This window comes from Cyprinus carpio, chromosome A21, assembly GCF_018340385.1.
Source record: "Cyprinus carpio isolate SPL01 chromosome A21, ASM1834038v1, whole genome shotgun sequence".
NCBI classification, from domain to species: Eukaryota; Metazoa; Chordata; class Actinopteri; order Cypriniformes; family Cyprinidae; genus Cyprinus; species Cyprinus carpio.
This window is the reverse complement of record NC_056592.1, coordinates 6603240-6615781: the sequence shown is the minus strand read 5'-3', so window position 1 is coordinate 6615781 and position 12542 is coordinate 6603240.

The window sequence follows — 12542 nt, the reverse complement described above, 5'->3', positions numbered from 1 at the left end:
ACATGATCCTTCAGAAATAATTCTGATATGCTGATTTGATGCTCAAGAATTTCTTATTATCATCAGTGTTGAAAACAGTTCTGCTGCTTATTATTTTAATGGAAACCGAAACATTTTTTAAGGATTCTTTGAATAGAAAGCTCAAAAGAACATTTATTTGAAATAGAAACTTTATGAAAATCTTTACTATCACTTTTAATCGATTTTATGCATATTTGCTGAGTAAAACAATTAAAAAACTAAAAATGGACCCCAAACTTTTGAGTGGATTTCAGATTTAAAATGTCAGATTCAATCAGGTTTACAGCCTTTATTTGTTCTATTCATTTGAATCAAGCTCAAACAAGTCATGTTTTACTTTACATGATGGCGTTTTGTTCCAATTGAGCTTCAGTTTACCAAAAAATTATTAGGCTGCATGTGACTATACCTTGACTGACTACAATACTGGTTAAACCTGTAATGACTGCACTGAGTTTCTCCTGCAAAAGTCATTTTTATGGGTCATACGAAGTAGAAACAGTTGCATTTGTAATTTTTTTTTAAAGCTTATGTCTTATACTATTTTGTTAAATGACATGGACCGTATCATAAAATAAAATTCTATTGATTGCAGTGATTCACACTGGATGTGTGAAACGCTAGAAAAGTGTTTGTTGCACTGAGTCTGCTGTTTGGTATCTCTCTGGAGATGAAGCCATGTGGGTCTCTGTGTTTCTCTAGTGTTTATGTGGTGGTCCTGCAGCATTGAAAACCCCCTCTGAGCACTGAACAAATTACTGATGCATTAGAGTGAAGATATCCTTGTGTGTATGTGCCATTTAAGGAGCGCTTGGATCCCAGGGGCCTGTCCCCAAAAAACTTTATCTCTAATTAATATTGCCCCTCGACAACAGCTTACAAAACACATTCAGGCTATTACCACTACTGCATTGGTTATTATGAGTGAAAACTAGCAAGTTCAACAGCAGTCAGAGTGCTTTCAAGGCATCCTGTGAGTTAAGACATCAAGGCAACACTAAACGGGGTCAGTGTTCAGGGATACTGGACACTTGACCTGCTTTTATATGGTAATTAGGTACATTCACGTACAACTCCCATATGGCACAGGAGGAGATCTGATAGAATAAGAGCAACTGAGTCACCACCGCAGACACTTTCAGACACCTGTGTGTGTGTGTGAGCAAGCCTCTCTGGCCCCATGAGACTGTGCTCGTCAAGGGGCCGTAGTTGACTATCTGTGGGATTTTGATGTGTGTGTGTATATGTGCGTGTGTAATCGACATATGGAGGTCATTAGGAGGAGGGAGCTCAACTGGAGATGGACCTCAACAGATGTGTACACATTACATACATCTGTTTTAGAGAGAAATCTCAGTGTGATCTAAACGGTGTGTGTGTGTGTGTGTGATTGTGTGTGTGTGTGTGTGTGTGTGTGTGTGTGTGTGTGTGTGTGTGTGTGTGTGTGTGTGTGTGTGTGTGTGTTTGTGTGTGTGTGTGAACTCTTATGTAAGGAGGAAGTGCAACTTTTCTCGCTTTCCATCAAGTTTCCAAGGAAATAACCTACTGATGTATCACATGGCAAAGCATTTCTTAATGAGTTGCATTTTACTGGATTTCTGCTAATTAAGATGTTTGAGAAGCCAATTACAGTAAATATCATCTTCCTCTGCCTCCCTAATTACAGATAGAGGAGGTGGAAGGATTTGAAAAAGAATAACAGTCCTTTATAAAAGATTTGTCCTTTCATCTTAAGGGTTTGTTTGCAGACCTTATTTGCATACTCTAGCAGTTGCCAAATGAAAAAAAGGGGAATCTAAATGTGGACTTTAAATTATATTTTAAACTCAATTATTACTAGAGCAGCAATTCGACCTCACAGAAAATTATGAAATTTCATAATTTCATAAAAAATCACTTTGTTAATAAACTTTGTGTCAAAGGTTTTATTCGCCATTTATCTGAAATGAATTTGAATCTACACTCATAAAAAATAAATGTTTTTTTTATTAGCATTGATGGTTCCATGAAGAACCTTTAACACCCATGGAATCTTTCCACTGGTTCTCTTAAAAATAAAGGTTCCAAAAGGTTGTTTTCATAGCGATTCAATAGAAGAACCATTTTTGGTTTCTCCTTTCAGTGAACACTCATTTCTTAAAAGAACCATTTTATCTTAGTATGAATAATCTAAAGATTTTTTTTTTTTTCCACTATAAAGAACCTTTTCTCCAAAGGAAATGAGGTTCCTTGGATGTTAAAGGTTCCTCATGGAACCATCAATGCCAATAAAGATCTTTATTTTTAGAGTGTAGTGGGAAAATTATCTTTAGATTACCAAAACGTTCTTCTCACTAAGGGGAACAAAATGGTTATTTTATGAACTGTTCACTGAAAGGTTTTTTAAAGGAACCCCCTTTTTGAAACTTTACTTTTAAAGGTGTACTGTGTCCAATTTTTTTTATAGAACATGTCCTTAGAAATACCTATAAAAATGTAAAAGGTTAAAAGTAATTGATCATCCAAAAATAAAACTTGTATTCACTCACCTTCATGTCATGTCATGTCAATCCTGTTTGATGATTGTGTGTGTGTGTGTGTGTGTGTGTGTGTGTGTGTGTGTGTGTGTGTGTGTGTGTGTGTGTGTGTGTGTGTGTGTGTGTGTGTGTGTGTGTGTGTGTGTGTGTGTGTGTGTGTGTGTGTGTGTGTTTTGTAAGGAAATAGTCATACAGGTATTCAGACAATTTTAATTTTTATGTAAACTAACCTCTAATTTGTTATTCTGGTCTGTACATACAGGTACTGTAATATAAGAATAAAAACAACACAATCTCTAATAAAGAATAATTAACATGAATCCTTAACAAAGAGTGGCATAACCTTATACCCATAATTCAAGGGACTACTAGATTGCACCGTTTTAGCTTATGTCTGCTGCTTAATTTGGAGGAAAGATACTAATGAGGGTGTTTTCAAGAAAACAGTGAGCAATCTCTACATCCTGTGAAAGTCATGAAATGATTAATTTGCCTCCCTCCCTCTCTGCCCCTCTCTCTTCATCTCTCTTCTTCTCTCATTCTGTATTCTGCCGGCGCATTGCATTTATTGTATGATAATACTGAAGGTAGATTGTTGTGCTATCTTGTCTACAGTCCATATATAAATGTTAATGTCATCTGTGCATGACTCAGACACACACACATACACAGTGCAGAGGACATTTCACGTTTGTTGCAAAAGATGATGCAAGAGCACTGTTAAATTCAGTCACTGAACATTTCCATGGATATAGTGAGCACATTATAATCAGTTCTCCTTTAGTTTAGCAACTTATGTTCACCCATTAATGAAAATATTGTGATTACTAACTCATCCTCATGTTTTTTCAAAGATATATGACTTTCATTTTACTGCTGAACACAAATATATATATATATATATTTATATATATATATATATATATATATATATATATATATATATATATATATATATATATATATTTTTTTTTTTTTTTTTTTTTTTTTTTTTTTTTTTTTTTTTTTCACTGTTCAACTGTTGATTTTTTTTTTTTCTTCATAAAATTAAAGCATGGAAGACCATGAACAGCTACAGGTAACCTTTTACTTTCATTATACATTATGAAATATTTATGCTATTAATTATGTTAATAATGATGATGATGATGATGATGATGATAATGCTAATAATATAAAATATATTTAAATTAATATTACATTTGTTTATATATATATATATATATATATATATATATATATATATGAAGAGTTTGGTTCCATTTTTATTTATTTATTTTTTAATTGAGTTTCCGCCCCAAATCAGTATTGTTTCTGGTCAGTATTGAAAAGTCAATTTTTAATTTTACGCAAAATCTGATATTCGCGCCAGTCTCCCTTTTTTGCAGAATGCGATATATCCACTCAACCAATCACAGCGCACCATTCCACGCACTGTAAACAGTAACAACCAATCACAGCGCACCATTCCACGCACTCTGGATGGAGCGACATTTAATACACAGAGCCGTAGATTACTGACAAACTACGCTATATCGCGTTCATTAGTGTTAGTGTTTTTATTAATGCCATTTATGTTTTTTTGTTAATACAGCATATAGCACTAGTCAACTAAATGAATGTAACATGGCACAGATGAATGCACTTTTGGAAGTTGAATTGGCACAGATGAATGCACTTTGTGGTCATGTTCTTGTTCATGTTCTTGTTCATGATGAAATTTTCTTTTATTGCTGTAATTAATTTATAGCAAACAAGATGACCCGTTGAATTCATTTTGGAAGTGATGACTGATGGATGTTTTTTTTTGGTTGTGTGTATGTGTTTATTTTTTTATTATGTAATTAGTATTGACCAAATTCAGAGGCTGTCATATGTGGATCAACTTACTATGTTGTGTATTTTCATGACTTTCATATTGATTCAGTGGATTTATTGCACTTTGAGAAAAAAAAGTAACATGGATTTATTGCTTTTGGTGGGGGGGGGGGGTTGGTACAATTTTATAAAAAATCTTTGAAAATTAAAAAACTGGATTTAAACTTTTAATGTTATTATAACCTAAAGATGCTATGTGAAAGTTTGAAACAGAAAATAGTGGTTTTCATCTTGCTACTTTCCTGTTAAAGAAAACTCTTACTCAAATTAATCAAAATGGATTTATTGCGTTTTGGAACCAAAGTAATATAATGATATTTAATATATCTAATTATTGTATAATAATATTAATTAGAATACATTTATAAACATTTCTATATTTTTTTTCTGATTATGAAGATAAAATATATATTTTTTACAGTATATATGAAAAATTATACATTTAGCATCAGAAGCAAGAAGTGTTTGCCTCTTTGAACATTTATTATCATATTATAAAGATCCACTATCTGCTTTGCGTACATCAAAAAGTCAGAGATCCTCTAACAGAAGTAAAAGTTAGCAGTGTGACTCTTTGAACTAGTTGCAGTGACTTAAGACGACAGAGTGCAAACCAGTTTAAAGATATCTGACAGATGCTCCTTGAGGAGCTGTGATGAAAGCTATACCGTGTGTGTAGCAAATGTTCAACTATTTCTTTAAAATGAGTCTTGTGGCACTCTGTGTGTGTGTATCAGGGGCGGGCAGCACTTCGCTGCCGTCTCCTGGGTGGCTGGCATTTGATACAAGATATCTCATCATCTCCCATTCTCATGCTAATGAAGCTAAGGCTGTGACGGATGGACGGGTGGAGTGAGAGGAGGGGCTGTGGAAGCACGCTGTTCAGTGTCACTTGCTATCCTGACACACGCACACACATAAAGGCTCATCACCAAGAACACTATAACTGGGAGGGCCAATGAACTCAATTGAACTTAGTCGAACATTCAGGGTCACACTGATGAGTTCGCTGTAGTTGGCTGATTAGTTTGTTAAAATGGTTTGGTGTAGTCTTGTGGTCCAGAACAGATGACTTGTTTTTTAATACTTTGTTGTTCTTCATTTGAGTTCTCCATGGGCAACTGAGTTGTAACCTTTCAAAGCAGTACTATTGCCATGTGTGGACAAATGGGATTGTGTAAACTAGATTTGATAATGTTACACATGCATGAAAGATATGGTCACAATCTAGCTATATTCTCCCCCATACACTTTTTTCCCACAAATTAATACTTTTATTCAGTAAAGATGCATTAAATTGATCAAATGTGACTTTTAAATTATGAATGTGACTTCTGCATTTTTACAAAAATAATTACAAATGCTGTTCTTTTAAAATTTTTATTCATCAAAGAACCCTGAAAAAAAATCATTAATTTCCACAAAAGATTTAACCAGCACAACTGTTTTCATTATTGATAATATTAAGAAATGAAATGTCAATTAGAATATTAATGAATGAATTAGAATAATTTCCGAAGGATCGTGTGACACTACAGACTGGAGTAATGACTGCTGAAAATTCAGCTTTGCATTACAGGAATAAATCACGTTTTAAAATATATTTAAAAAAAAATTAAAAAAAAAAAAACTATTTTTAAAAATAAATTTCTATTGTGTTAATTGTTTTTTAATAATATTGGTGAGGAGTATGAAACTTATTTCAAAAACATTTAAAGAAATCTTACTTTTACTACCACAGTATTAATGTTTTTATTGTATGTTGATATAATGTTTATAATTGTTGTAGCATTTAATGATTTTATATATTTTATTTAAAATTGTAATTTGACCCTAAATTTGAAAATTATTTGAATGTAAAGCTGATATTTAATTTCTGTGTCATCAGCATCAGTGAGGCCAAAGAACTCTGCATATCTTTTACCAGACAGGAAGTATACAGATCCTACTATGGCAAAGACTTATGAATATTAATTCGCATATGTGTTTGGGCAACCCACAAAGTTTATGTGAGCATGACCTCCAAATTAATATTCATGAGAGAAGCCATCATTTCATAAATAGTTCATCATGCCTACCATTTTAAAACATGCTTCTTTTTTTTTTTGCCACCTCAGCACACCAATGTTAAGTAATTCTGTGTCTTCTGTCTGTGCGGCTTGCAGGCTCTCTAAACTGGAAATAGGAATGGAAATGTGTCCCTCCACGACTCATCCAGGTATGTTTGCTTAATGCCTGGCTCTTCCTAACAATGCTTTTAAGAAGCAAAGCCAAGTCTAATGGGTTGGGCAGGGTGCCAGAGAGAAGGTTGCGTCAGGGTCAGTGGATGTTAACCTCCTAAAGAGCACCCTGGGGCCTGTTCTAAATATACAGCATGTGAGCGTGGCATCTCAGCCCCATCATTAGATAATAGCGTTGCAGTTACTCCACGTTCTCCCTGGAGCAAAGCGAGATTAGAGAGTGCCAATACCGAGGACGTGGCCCATGTCAGATGTCAGAGACGATGGGTTGGATGTCCGCAGACACTAACATTTGCTCTTGTAATCCAGTAGAGGTCTTTGTAATGCTGCTTAAGTGCTTTACGTGTAGGTGTGGGAAGCCTGGTGAGGTGGGACATCTAATTGACCCCATTTCCTCTGGTTTGTGCCACATTAACTTGGCAAGAGACATTGCACGTTGTAGTGTCACCTGAAAAGACTTGCACTCACCTGACGTGCTTTCACTGGAGACAATGAATTTGTCCAACCACAGTATTTAACAAGACTATGTAAAGAATCTATAGTTTCCGAATGCACATTTAATAGCTCAAAATCACTTAAAGCTCAAAGATATTTATTCTGTTTTACTGGAATAATAGCATAAAGGTGTTTCAGATGATGCAGACAGCATGCTGACTAGTTGCTGTAAAAATTAAATATGAGCTCAGTGTGGGTTACATTAATAACATCTCACAAACTGACATTCTTGCACTGCAATTAATTGTTAGTATACTGTTGTAATATGTTTTAGTTGTGGTTGTCAAGCCACATTTTAATTCATGTGTAATTCAGTTTCACAATGCACAATTGTGAATGCAAAATGTTCACAATTTTATTTTAAGTATGCTGGGTTTCTTCATTAGTCTTTGAAATGACGTGGATCTTTTGTCCATGATCTTTTTTGTGGTGGCTTTCAATTTGGATAGACGTATGATAAACCAGGACTGTGATATGTGGAAACCTGAAACCTTTCGTTAGAATTTCACATTGACATGCTTATTATCCCATCAAAATAGAATAAATATCCTTGATCTTATACAGGATATCCAGAGGCTATTAAAAGTATTAAACTATATTTCTCAAGGTATTAGGGTTTTGTTGTTGTTTTCCCCAGTGGCAAAATTAATTGAAATGAAAATATATATAGAAAATTTTATACACATTATATATACAGTACACACAGATACATACATACATACATACATACATACATATATATTACTATTATTGAACTGTAAAATAAAATATACTAAGGGTCTGTAATTCTTTCTTTTTAAAAAGTCTTATGTGTTCACCAAGCTGTATATACAGTAATTTACAATTACAATTTAAAATAACTATTTTTATTATTGTTATTATTTTCATATATTTTAAAATGTAGTTTATTCCTGTGGTGGCAAAGCTGAATTTAAAATTATTTGTAATAGTAATATATAATATTGAATGTTTATTCTGCCTAATATTTTTTGAGAAACTATATACTTCACTATATACTATTTTTTATAACATTATATAAAAGTCTTTACTGTAATTTGTGGTCAATTTAACAAATTTTTTTAAAAAGTAAACTTTAAATATGTTAAATGTTCCTAACAGAGTATGAATTTTTATCTTTCAGTAAAATAATAATTCATACTCTGTTGGGCACAGTATTTTTGTGTTCATGCAGTGGGATCATGTTTTAATTTAACGTAGTTGCATGAACAGTAATTTTTTTTAGCTGAGATTGTCTTATAAAATAAAAAAGGACTTGAAAAGGGTATTAAATTGGAAGGACTAATGGCTGCAGATACCCTGTTTAAGTGTTTTTGTGCATGTTAAATACCTTGAAAACAGGCGAGAGCTATAGTAGTAGTGTACTAAGCATACTATGACTGAAATACTGATTTGTTTCTTTGTGGGGCCTATGACATAGCTGACACTCAGCTGCACTTAATCGATGCCTGTATGGATTATATTGTCCCATCTCTATCCTAAAATCCCTTTTAACCAGGTATTCTGTTGCATACTTTACACAAAATGAATGTATATGGTTCTTACAAAGGGTCCCCAAGGGGCTCCAAGTAATTTAGCTCAGCGGCAGTATTTTAAAAATTCCCCCTGGGTCTTTTTAAAGGATACAACAGTTAAAAATACAACAGGTTGTTTATGCTTTCTTGTAGTGGCTGACAGGCTGGCTATTTCCACAGAAATACCTCATAAAGCATGCCTGTGCTTTTTCCATTGTCACCTTTCTCTCCCTTTGGAGTGGTTGCTGCCCAGAAACAGCACCTGAAACACAAACACATGATAACACGTTTATGGTGTCTTCTGACTATTTGAGACTGACTGATTGTCCAATCATTTCATGTAATTGCTTGCACCTGGTTTAGCAGAAGGAAAATTGGTCCTGAGTGACTTTGCTGTCTCCATAGGCACAGTTTTTCACTTCGAAGAAGCCACCATTGCAACTGTGCGGTCATTTCATCTTGCTTTCTCTTTCTCTCTTATCCCCCCCCCCCCCCAATTGGAATGGTCTTTGGCAGCACCATGTGTTATATTTCCAGCAGTCATGCTGAGCTCCAACCCCTCCGCTCACTTCCATCACTGTAGGGCAGTGGCAGGTGGCTTTGCCCACCACTCTAGCACCTTCCCGGGGGAGCAATCAGGGGCTCTGCAGGGCCAGACACCCAGACACCACAGTCAGTGTAAAGAGCGGAGTGGAGCTGACATGACAGCGAGGTGACACGTCTGCCTGTGGCACAGGTGCTGTGAGACAGCCGAGGGGTCAGAGGTCACAGGATTCCAAACCACTGATTAAAGAGATGGGACTGACATGAGGTGAAGTTAGAAGCCACATACAGCTGAGAACCTCTCTCTCGCTCTGTCTAATCCTGGTGGGAATAATGTAACAAGGAATTCATGTTATGGAATTCATCGGTATGCCTCATGAGAAGCATTTATGTGTGCTGTTAAGAAAGAACAAAGTGTTTTTAGTCTGAAAAAAATAAAATAATCAAAACAATCAAATCCTCATTCATTTTCTTAAAGGAATATTACACCCTATAGTGTTAAATTGTTAAGAAGTGATAGCAAAGATTTATATTGCTAGAAAAGATTTATAACTTTTTAACTTTTTATTCATCAAAGAATCCTGAAAAGTTTTGCAGTTTCCAAAAAAGTATTTGGCAGCACAACTGTTGCCAACATTGATAATTTGAATAATAAATCAGCATATTAGAATGATTTCTTAAGGATCATGTGACACTTTAGACTGGAGTAATGGCTGATGGAAATTCAACTTTGCATTACAGAAATAAATTATATTTTAAAGGATATTAATATAGAAACCATTATTTTATATTGTAATAATATTTGCAAGATTATTCGTTTTTTTTCTCTAATTTTTTTTAACCAAATAAATGCAGCCTTGATGAGCATAAGAGACTTCTTTAAAAAACATTACAAGCCTTACTTGACCAGTAGTAGTTTATTGTTTTAATACTGATGATTTTGGCATACAGCTCATGAAAACCCAAAATTCCTATCTCAAAAAAATTAGCATATTTCATCCGACCAATAAAAGAAAAGTGTTTTTAATACAAAAAAGTAAACCTTCAAATAATTATGTTCAGTTATGCACTCAATACTTGGTCGGGAATCCTTTTGCAGAAATGACTGCTTCAATGCGGCGTGGCATGGAGGCAATCAGCCTGTGGCACTGCTGAGGTGTTATGGAGGCCCAGGATGCTTCGATAGCGGCCTTAAGCTCATCCAGAGTGTTGGGTCTTGCGTCTCTCAACTTTCTCTTCACAATATCCCACAGATTCTCTATGGGGTTCAGGTCAGGAGAGTTGGCAGGCCAATTGAGCACAGTAATACCATGGTCAGTAAACCATTTACCAAGTGGTTTTGGCACTGTGAGCAGGTGCCAGGTCATGCTGAAAAACGAAATCTTCATCTACATAAAGCTTTTCAGCAGATGGAAGCATGAAGTGCTCCAAAATCTCCTGATAGCTAGCTGCATTGACCCTGCCCTTGATAAAAAACACAGTGGACCAACACCAGCAGCTGACATGGCACCCCAGACCATCACTGACTGTGGGTACTTGACACTGGACTTCAGGCATTTTGGCATTTCCTTCTCCCCAGTCTTCCTCCAGACTCTGGCACCTTGATTTCTGAATGACATGCAAAATTTGCTTTCATCCAAAAAAAAGTACTTTGGACCACTGAGCAACAGTCCAGTGCTGCTTCTCTGTGGGGAATGCAGCACCTGTAGCCCATTTCCTGCACACGCCTGTGCACGGTGGCTCTGGATGTTTCTACTCCAGACTCAGTCCACTGCTTCCGCAGGTCCCCCAAGGTCTGGAATCGGTCCTTCTCCACAATCTTCCTCAGGGTCCGGTCACCTCTTCTCGTTGTGCAGCGTTTTTTGCCACACTTTTCCTTCCCACAGACTTCCCACTGAGGTGCCTTGATACAGCACTCTGGGATCAGCCTATTCATTCAGAAATTTCTTTCTGTGTCTTACCCTCTCGCTTGAGGGTGTCAATGATGGCCTTCTGGACAGCAGTCAGGTCGGCAGTCTTACCCATGATTGCGGTTTTGAGTAATGAACCAGGCTGGGAGTTTTTTAAAAGCCTCAGGAATCTTTTGCAGGTGTTTAGAGTTAATTAGTTGATTCAGATGATTAGGTTAATAGCTCGTTTAGAGAAACTTTTCATGATATGCTAATTTTTGAGATAGGAATTTTGGGTTTTCATGAGCTGTATGCCAAAATCATCAGTATTAAAACAATAAAAGACCTGAAATATTTCAGTTGGTGTGCAATGAATCTAAAATATATGAAAGTTTAATTTTATCATTACATTATGGAAAATAATGAACTTTTATCACAATATGCTAATTTTTTGAGAAGGACCTGTAAACTGATATTATGTATATTATATTATATTATATTATATTATATTATATTATATTATATTATATTATATTATATTATATTATATTAGATTAGATTAGATTAGATTAGATTAGATTAGATTAGATTAGATTAGATTAGATTAGAAGAAAACACACAAAGACAAAGGGTGAGTGAATGATAACAGATTTGCTTATTTGTATTTTTTGAAGTACCACTTTAACAAAAGTCCTTCAAACACTGCTTGATGTTGGGATGTAGCTTAGGTCACTGCCATTTTGGCCTTTTCCTCAATGAGACCTCAGCTTGTCTTCTGAATAGGGATAATGTCGTTCCAATGCTGTGTTTTCTTCTACAACAGGGTAGAGAAGTCAAGAGTCAGCTGAGAGTTGTGAATCGGGATTTAAGCTTAAAAGAAAAGCCCAACTGTGTCAAGTGGTAAAGCGCTAATCTGTTTTCAATACTGCACTAACAACCAACAGCTCCCCTCTGATCCAAAAAAAAAAAAAACTCACTGCTCACATGATAAGCAGCTCCTCTAGAGTAAACAATAATTAAAGGGAAAACTCCACCAATCCATGCTTTTATTCATTCCATATATGTGTCCCTTGGTGTTGATCCAAATAGCTTTTTTCTTATCAATAAAATCAGATCCTTTTCCGCAACATAGCTGTTAAATTTATGAAATTCAAGAGTGGCTTTCTGTAAAGAGTCTTAGACTGCAATCTATGATATTCTCAGTGGATCTGATAATTATCACATTTTACATGCTTGCTTAGTAGTTTTTTTTTTTGTGATTTTGAGTCACATGTCTAATTTTCTTTCTGCTTCCTCACATTTATAGATTCCAATAGCTGAACTCAGTGTAATTTCCATAGCGCTGCTCTGTCAAAGGTTTTTCGGAATTCTGTGTTCCTCTGCCCTTTCTCTGCTCGTCCTCCTAAATTACACTGAGATGATGAACCA